We start from the raw sequence: 6649 nt of genomic DNA on the forward strand, positions 1-6649 counted from the left end.
GAAATCTTCCCTGAGCCCCTTTCCCCAGGACAGCTGAGGGGCCGGAGCCGGCCCGGGATGCGGGGGTGGTCCCTCCTTGCAGGGGTGCAGCCCTGAAACTTGGGCCGCTCCGGAGGATGAGGGGGCTGGAGGAACCTCCCCTCCCTGGCTGGGACCCGGCTGTGGCGGGCATGGGGGGGACCCCACCTCGATGCTGGAGCAGCGCGGTCAGTGAAATGACGTTTCTGGGAGACAAGGGGCTTCACCAGAGGGACGGTGTTCAGGGCTGCTGCAGCCCCGGGTGTGGGGAGCCCTGCCAAAGTTCTTCTGCCTCTTCTGCGTCCCTCTTCTGTGGAGGGATCCCTCCCTCCCTCCGTGTTTGGGATCGTTTCACTCCCCTCCCTTCTCCCCCTCTGTTTTTGGAATGTCAGGTTTTGCGAGAGGTGTTTTGGAGGACGTCGCTTTGGGGTTTTGGGGTGAGCCTCTTCCGAGCGCTTTTATCCCTCTGTAACACACCTGTGCCGGTGGCTCCAGGGTCAAGGTTGCTGCGGGCGCTGCTTTTCGGGTGAAGCTGTTGGCTCCAAGCAGAGTTTTCCCAACCAGCCTGTAAATGCTGGAGCCTCCTCTTTGGTTGTGCAACGGGGATGCTCAGGTGCAGGGTTCGCTCCCCGTTTTTGTGTTGCCCAGCCGGTGTCCCCCAGTACTCCCCTCTGCCCTCCCCTTACCGATTCTGCAACAGCTCTGGAGAGTTTCCCCGGGCAGGAGAGGCTGCGCTGTTCTCCCCCTTGCGCAGGGGGGGCACCAGGACAGGCAGCGTGTGGCTCTGGCAGCTCCACGGAGACTGTGGGGAGGAGCAGAGAGGGGGTACAAGTTCCCTAAAGCGTCCCAGGTGCTGTCTGGCTCTGTTCCTGTTGAACCCCTCCTGATGAGAAGCTGCGGTGCCAACGACCGACTCGTTTTGCTGGTAGAGAGCAAGAATGCATTTGTCATCAGTCCCAAACAGGGGCTTTGTGCCGATGCCCTGCCCTGGCACCCAGTGCCCCTGCAGGGATTGCCGAAGGGGACCCAGAGACCCTGGGGCATGGGAAGAGGCAGTGGTGGCTCTGGGGAAGCTCTTGGGCCGAAGCTGCTGCTGGCAGCCCGGCTGTAAACTTGTCTCTGCTCGTGGTTGCTCAGCTCCTGGGTACGTGGGGCCTGCACTGCGAGAACAGGGGGACTTCCTCAGGCACCGGCGCTTTGGACAGGCAGCGTCCCTGCGCTATGCTTTGTGCCCAGCGAGGCCAGTGTCCATGGGGCAAGGGCAGTGTTGTCCAGGAAAAGCTCGCAGATACCTTCCTGCCACATATCGGGGTCCCGGTTCGGACAAAATAGGGAGCGTCTGCATCTGCCAGGTCGCACCCCGTGCCCCTTGGCTCAGGTGAAGGCTGTGCCTGGGGCGGGGGGGCGGCGGGGAAGGGTGAGCTGTGTCCTGCGGCAGAGCTGGCAGGGACGGGATAATGATTTTTGGCCTCATCTTGGCTTGTGCTTTCAAGGACTCAAGGAAACCTGAGCGGCCTCAAAGAGCCGACGTGACAGACAGGGCTCGGGAGCCCTTGTGAAGGTATCAGTGTTCGGAGGAGCTGGGGACCCAGCGAGCTGCAGGGCTCTGGAGCATCGGTTCTGTTTGCACAGCAGCAGCTTGTGCTCCCGAGGGGAATTACGGGAACAGCGGGGGCCAACGTGGTCTCTGCGCCTGAGGACGGAGCGGGGTTATCCGAGGGCAGAGGACCAGGACGGGCACGAGGAGGGAGCATCCAGCAGAGGATTAATTTTTCTCCGCTCTCAGTGGATCAGTTCCACTTAAAACACGCGTGAGCGTCGTTAGGGAAGTTGAGCTGCAAACGATAGCGTTGAAAGTGCAGCACGACTTCGCTTCCTAAAGGCCAGGGCATCTTTCCTGCTGTCTGTAACTGTCTGTCCATCCAAGTAAGCGCTGAAGAAGGAACTTCTCTTTCCTGCTTTCGCTGCCGGGGCAGTCTCCTGAAACGTCTTTTCATCTTTTGTAGGCTCAGCGTCGTTGCTCACGGTTATTATTTATCCATGTTGTGGTGATGCCCAGAGGGCACAACACGGGTTTAGATGCTGAACAAAGACATGGCAGAAGACGGCCCTCAGTTTGCTTTGAATTAAAACTTCGCTGAAGTCGCTGAATCTCGGGAGCGTGTTTAAGATGAGGAATTTTACATTTTACACTGTGCTGGTTTATAGTGCTTTTTCCGTCAGCAGGCTTTTAAACGAATTTATGTCAATGAGCAGGCAAGGCTCGTGTCCTGTCGTGTTAGCGTTAGGAGCGGTTCCAGCGGGGAGGAGCTTCTCCAGGCAGTGAATATTAGTGACAAATAACATCCCCGCTTCGATGGGAGACAGCACTTGGCATCTCACCTGCCCGCTGCTGGACCTCGCTTCAATCACTGGTCTGGATCCTCAGAGGGTTTTTCTCTCTCTCTTCCCCTGTTTTATTTATAAAAAGGACAGAAATTGCAGCCATGCTTGCTCAGTTCTTGGGTTAAGGCACCTGAAGTGCAGGCGTTCTCTAGGAGATGGTCTCCAGTCAATACCCTGTGAGGTCACAGGGGGTGATATCAGACCCATCTTTGTGGTTTAGGACCCCGCTGCAAGGCCGGGCTCATGCAGGCGGCTGCAGTGGCCGCGTCAGCTCTGCTGGTGTGACTAGCCCCAGCATCAGTGCTTAGCAGTGGGGTGTAGGAAGTTTTTCTTCCCATCCCTAAAGCAGTAACCTAAGAATATTCCTGTTGCCTCTCTCCCACCAGCGCTGCACGGTGTTGCTTCACTCCAGTGTAGCCTTGATTGTAAATGTCGGAGGAGATGAAGGGTCTCGTCTCTCCCCAGCTTAGCGGTGAGGAGCTGTCAGCTGCTGTCCTCCAGCCGCAGAATTGCACTAAATCACTTTTTTTTTTTTAGCAGTGACGCTTCATCTTATTTAATAATATATTTCAAAATATGGAAACAATGGCAAGTATTTTATAATGGATAAAACATGTCACAACCCTTTAATTTTTGCTTTTGAAAGGCAGCTCCATTCACTTCTGCCTCTGTTGAACTGCTTGAGCCAAGGTCTTCCCCAGTGACGGCAGACATGCGGCAGAGCTGCTTTCTCGGCATTGAAATCGGGGACGCTTGCGGGATGGGGGGGTTCTCCGTGAAAGCAAGGCTTTCCCCTTCGCTGGGTTTTGAAGTGTTTCCAGTGACACAAACTTTTGGGTTTTTTGAGCAGATGGTTTCTTCAGCGAGCTTCTGTTTGCAGCAAAGGTGGAAAAAAAGTCCTCACGTTGGAAAATAAATGGCAGCTAATGGAAACAATGGTTGGGAAAAAGAAACTGCGGGGACCTTTACAGCGCTTACTAATTCTTACCCCGACAGGAGGCCTGAAGATGTTCGCCCCGAGCATGTCTTCCCCCTGCATGTGCCACTTCTCTTCTCGCCACGGGCTCGCTGCTTATGGCGATGCCAGTCTCACCAGTGCCGAGCCGAGCTGTCCTGCAGCAGGTCAGCGGGGAGACGGGAGGCAAACCTCACTACAGAGAGAGATGTGGTGTTTGGGAGGCACTTGGTGCAGCAGAAGCTGAGGAAGGCTGGGACCTGGGTGTCTGCGCACCGGGCGCCTCTCGGGAAGCAATCCCTGCCTGCAAGCCGTGCTGCCGGACCAGCAGAGAAACGGGGCAGACTGAAGGGTTTTGACGTTTCTGGCTGGTTTCTGTTCAAGTCTGGCAGGAGCTGTGTATTTACCCTCTGTGGGGGCTGATGTTGTAATCTTAAAAATAATCTTGGTGTAATTGGGCTGGGGTGTCTTTTCCTGCCGTCGTGGCGTCTGGAGGTGGAGAAGTGTTTCGCTGCTGGTGCCGAGCGTTAGGAGTCGTTTCACAGATCTTGAGGTATAACCAGAAGCACTGGGGAGAAGTTAAGAGGGGAAGAAAATAGGGTGGCTTTCCTAAAGACTGCGAGGCTAATAGGGGTTAAAACGGGCTCCAGAGGGAGCTGATGGGAGCCCTGCTTTGGAGGGTGTGTGGAAGCAGCCGGCGCGCTGGGCTGGGTGGGATCTAAGAGACTTTTCCAGTCTCTGGGATATTTCTGCCATCCCAGGAATAAGCAAAGCCCCGGCCCTCCTCCCAGTGCAGGAGGGTCACCCAGGCCTGGCCTTCTTAAGAAGCCTCTTGTTATTAGTGCAAAGGACATTCACAAATTGCATCATGCTGAAATGGAGGTTTTTTTAAATTGGGCTAGTTCTGAGGACTTTTTTTTTTTTTTCCTTGAGTGTTGCCACTTGGGGAAAAGTCCTTATTTCAGAGGGGAGGAGAGCGTCGAGCAGCGCTGAAGGCGCTCTGCTCTAATTTTAGTGCACTTCTCTCTCCGATTCCCAAGTTGACAATCACACCTGAAAGCTGGGAGGAAAGTCCAGAGACAGAGACGTGCTCTCTGCGCCTGACGGTCCAAAGCGTGGAGGTTTGGCCCCGGTCCCGGTCCTCGCCACGCTGCCTGACCAAGACCTCCCTCTGGAGAGAGGACGAACGCTGTGCTGCGGGCTGGGGCTCTGCTCCGAGGGGGATTGGTGAGGCGTTGCCCTTCTTTGTGGAGATGGAGGGCGGGTGTTAGTGGTGTTGAGGGGGAGCTCGGAGGCAGCTGGTGTCGCTCCCTGTTGTGCCAGCACCGAGCGGGGACGAGCCGAAGCCGAATCCCTGGAAGCAACCCCTTTCTCCCGGGGATGTGTTTTCACCCGGTCCGTGACATGGGACTGGTTTTGCCAGTCCGGCTGCACAGCCTTTTTGCGGTGCTTTTCAAAATTAAAAGGACTCTGGGAACAAACGACACGCAGAACCATTTTCCAGCCAAAGGTTAATTATGGGCCATCGTTACCGCAGAGCTGTAGGTTCTTGCGAGCTAGGTGCTTTTTTTAATTTGCAATTTTGTAAATTGCAATTCCTGCTTGCGAAGGCCTCACGCTCAGCCAAAATTAAGGAAAATAACTGCTGACACGTGGCTCGGGGCTCCTGAAACGCTCCCAATGTTTTTCTCTGGGTCCTCTTTTAAAATACAAAGGAGCGAGGAATCAATCTCTTTTATTGCACATCATTCTGTTAACATTAATGAGACCGCGTGCATGAGTAGGAAGTAGGAGTTACAGAACTGGCTCCTCAACTCAATTGTGTTTGGCTGATTATTAGCTGATTACTTTGAGGGAAATTAATTTCTCATTCTCACTCCTTGCTGTCTGCTGCCTGTGGTTTAGGGAGGACACCGGGGTCCTGCTTGTCCCTGGCCTCAGCCACGAGCCTGGGGTGGGACGGGTCCCTGGGAGGCGGTGAGGGGTTCGGGAGGGGGCGATGCTGGCAGCTTTCCATGCTGTGCGTTCACCTGTGGTGCGCGTTGGACCATCACTTGGTGCTTGTTTGTTTGTTTAATTTTGTATTTTCAAGGGCTTCTGCAGAGTACAGGAGAGAAAGGGCTTTCTAAATAAAATTGATTTTTATTAGTGCGTTGCTGCGCCCTTTGTGCAAAGCAGACAGATCTCTGAGCGGGTGTGCGTAATGCAGAAAAGCAAAATTAAGAGTTCAACAAAAATAAAGCCGCAGGATGCATTTTAAACCACAGTTCCTGTGTAACCCAGTGCTTGAGAGAGAGATTTCAACCTGAATTATTTTCATTTCATGAAATTAACAGCCACCATGGGGTGGGAAGGGGAACTCTGAAGTGCTTGGCTTTTCCTTCGCTGCCCAGGCTGGGAGACTGCCATCCATGCCAGGGTGTCCTCCTCTGTCTGGGTGACACAGATGGCAGGGAAGGGAATAGCGGAGGTGTTACGGCACTAGCCCATGTGCTTCCTTATTCTGCGCAGCCCCTATAACCAATGTAATTCCCACAGTACCTGTGGCAGCCCGGGGTACGAGGCACTTTTTATGTGCAGATTTGGAGCAGGTCTGGGAGTCTGCATCCTGCTGCCGACGGGGAGATCGGAACCGGGTGTCTCCATCTCCCCGGTCAGGCTTCGGGACCTGCAGCACTGGGATCCTGGGTACCAGTGATGGAGGGGGGGTCATCACCTTGCTGGCCTGTCACCAAACCGCACGGGGACGGCTGGAAAAACACCCCGGGTGGGACCTGCCACAGGGTATCGCTGGGCTGGACTGGGTGTATACTGGTATACTTTCAGCTGGTGAAAGCCTCCCCGAAAGCAGCGAGCCCCTGTGTGAGGTCTGCAGTTAAGTGGAGCACGGTGAGAGCGTTTCTTCTTAATTAACATCAAGCAAGTCATCAGGTCTGATGGGGTGATAAGCCCAGCCTAATGTGCCTTGTCCGCATCTGTATGTATCTCAAGTGGTGTGTTGCCAGGAGCAAGACTTGTACAACTTGGTTCATTCAAGAAGCAGTTATTGTTTAAAAATCTGCTTTTAAAAGGAGCACCCTCAGAAGGGAGCGACTGATTTCTTTGAGCCTGGAAAAGGTACCAAAGTCCCCTAGAAAGCCTCGCTGTCTGCAATGTATCAGCTGCTCGAAAAACAGAGGGGGAAATGAACAGCGTTGCTGCTGCTTGTGTGTGCTCACAATCTGCAAATCACGTTGTTTTTCCTTCTTAAGGAGACGATTCATCTCCACAAATTACTGCTTTTTTTAATTG

This window comes from Haliaeetus leucocephalus, unplaced genomic scaffold (assembly GCF_000737465.1).
Source record: "Haliaeetus leucocephalus isolate CR32 unplaced genomic scaffold, Haliaeetus_leucocephalus-4.0 Scaffold186, whole genome shotgun sequence".
Lineage (NCBI taxonomy): Eukaryota > Metazoa > Chordata > Aves > Accipitriformes > Accipitridae > Haliaeetus > Haliaeetus leucocephalus.